Source organism: Saimiri boliviensis, chromosome 19 (assembly GCF_048565385.1).
Source record: "Saimiri boliviensis isolate mSaiBol1 chromosome 19, mSaiBol1.pri, whole genome shotgun sequence".
In the NCBI taxonomy this organism is placed as follows: Eukaryota; Metazoa; Chordata; class Mammalia; order Primates; family Cebidae; genus Saimiri; species Saimiri boliviensis.
This window is the reverse complement of record NC_133467.1, coordinates 46,499,329-46,501,750: the sequence shown is the minus strand read 5'-3', so window position 1 is coordinate 46,501,750 and position 2,422 is coordinate 46,499,329. Positions and strand designations below refer to the sequence as shown.

Below are 2,422 nucleotides of genomic sequence, written 5' to 3'. Positions count from 1 at the left end.
GCAAGGGGGCCAGGAAGGCGCCAACTCAGGGACTGCGCCTGGGCCTGCCGGGGGTCTCCAGACAGAGAGGATGAGTGTGACGGGGTGCCTGCTGTCGCAGGGCTGAGTGCCAGGCCGGCCCTGGGGGCCCTGGGGCTAGATGAAGGTGGAGTCCAGAGCCCCCCTCGTCCTGCTGGCTCAGGATGGGGCCTCAACAGCTGCTTAATGGGCGTGACTCCTCCTGCTCCAGCTGCGTGATGCGCTCCCTCTTCTTGGCCACCTCCTGGGTGAGGAGTCGGTTCTGCTCCTTTGGCATGAGGATGGTCTGCTGCTGCCAGCACGGGCGAGGTGGACGTCAGGGCAGGGCAGGGGGGCCCAGAGGAGGAGTGGGCAGGGCCCGGCTGGCACAGGCCGCAGCCAGCAGCTCCCCCAGGCCCCGGGACATCTCGTGTCCCTCGGACAGTAGCCCCCCAGTGGCCAGGGACTCCCTGTGGCCCCAAAGTCCGTGCAGCCTCCGCTCTGGCCCAGGCGCGCCGCGCTCTGGGGCTACTAGGGCTCTGCGGGGCAGGGCATCGCCTGGTCAGGTGACACAGCTGCTCCGGGCTGTGGGTCCGCACTGCTGGGGCCGGTCGGAGAGCACGCATGCCCAGGGGCAGGGCCTTCCTCTCCAGGACAGGCCATGGCTAGTAGGGGGGCACCGACACCAGGAGCTGCAGCCGCGGCAGAGGCGGCAGCCGCGGCTGGTACCCTGGGGTGCCGTGGCGTGCTTGGGGCCCGGGGCTCCATCAGCCTCAGCAGCGAGGTGCGCAGGCCGGCCACGCAGTGCTTGAAGATCAAGTCGCTGCTGGCCGGGGCAACCTGGCACAGACCCTGGAGCACCCCGCGGAGCAGCTCGCGCGCGTCAGCATTCTGTCAGTGGGACTCGATCTTGCGCAAGTGCAGCAGCCGCTGGTCGTCCAGGATGTGGAACAGGGTGCGCTGGCTCTGCAGGAAGGCTCGGAGCAGTCCCTCGTTGCTGGGCGAGGGGGCAGGCTCGGAGGGAGGCAGTTAGCCCTGCTCAGCCATTATAGCTTGGGTCTCCTCTCCACCCGCCTTTGTTCCCGCGTGGCCCCATGGCTGGGCCGTCTCGGTGCGCTCCTGTATTTATTTTTAATAGATAATAAAATAATAAAATGGATTGTGTCGCCCAGGCTGGTCTCAAATTCCTTGGCTCAAGGGATCCTCCCACCTTGCCCTCCAGAGCGTTAGAATTACAGGTGTGAGCTGCTGCACTGGACAAAGAGAAATTTTATAGGCAGAACACTGTTGAGCCTTGCCATGGCATGATAATGTGGTTTCATTTTAATTTCTCCCCGTCAAATGTTTCTCTTTTTTAAAATTATTGTTTTTGGCCAGGCGTGGTAGTGTAAGCCTCTAATTCCAACACTTTGAGAGGCTGAGGCAGGAGGATCCATTGAGCCCAAGAGTTTGAGGTTACTGAAGCTATGATTTCACCACTGCACCCCAGCCTGGGCAAAGAGTGAGACCCTATCTCTATGCTTTTTTAATTTACATAATTGTACATAATTATAATTGTACATAATAATTATACATATTGTGATGTTTCAGTACGTGTACCTCCAAATGTTTCTGGGTGTGGGTATGAAGGGTCTCTGTTTCCTGATAATCATCACACAGTGTTGATTTTTACGTATCAATCCTTTTTCATGTTAATGTCAACTGAGAGGAAATGTTTGTAGATCATAAGCAGAAATACAGTTTGTTCAATCGGCAGTCATTTATCATCTCTTGGTATGTGCCAGATCCTTGTTTATCAGGGTTGGAGCTCTCTATCCTTGAGGAATTGCCCTCTATTTCTTTGAAAGCACTTATAAAACTAGAGAGTAACTGTCAAGGAGGAGGACTTGTTATGTGCAGTGAGGACACGGAGTCGAGCTTCTGAATTCTTAGTACACATTGGAAAGCTCAAAATATGTTTGCTGAGACATGGAATGAACTTCAATGCCCATCAGTAGTGGACTGTGTAGAGAAAATGTGGTACGTATGCACCATGGAATACTACACAGCCATAAAAACAATCGTATCTTTCACAGCAAGGATGGAGCTGGACACCATTATTCTAGGCGAACTAATGCGACAATAGAAAACTGAATGCCAGCCAGGCATGCTGGCTCACACCTGTAATCCCAGAATTTTGGAAGGCTGAGGCAGGTGGATTCTATACGGTCAGGAGTTTGAGACCAGCCTGGCCAACATTGTGAATCCTGTCTCAACTAAAAATACCAAAAGTAGCCAGGCATAGTGGCAGGTGCCTGTAATCCCAGCCACTTGGGAGGCTGAAGCAGGAGAATTGCTTGAACCTGGGAAGCAGATATTGCAGTGAGCCAAGATCATGCACCACTGAACTTCAGCCTGGGCAAAAGAAGAAAGAAGAAGAAGAAGA

The 2,422-nt window shown here is 54.5% G+C and overlaps 1 pseudogene; it reads right to left on the bottom strand.

Annotated features, from left to right (window-relative positions):
• Nucleotides 1-528: 528 nt before the first annotated feature.
• Nucleotides 529-1,044, bottom strand: LOC141582197 (suppressor APC domain-containing protein 2-like; annotated as a pseudogene).
• Between the last annotated feature and the right edge of the window lie 1,378 nt (nucleotides 1,045-2,422).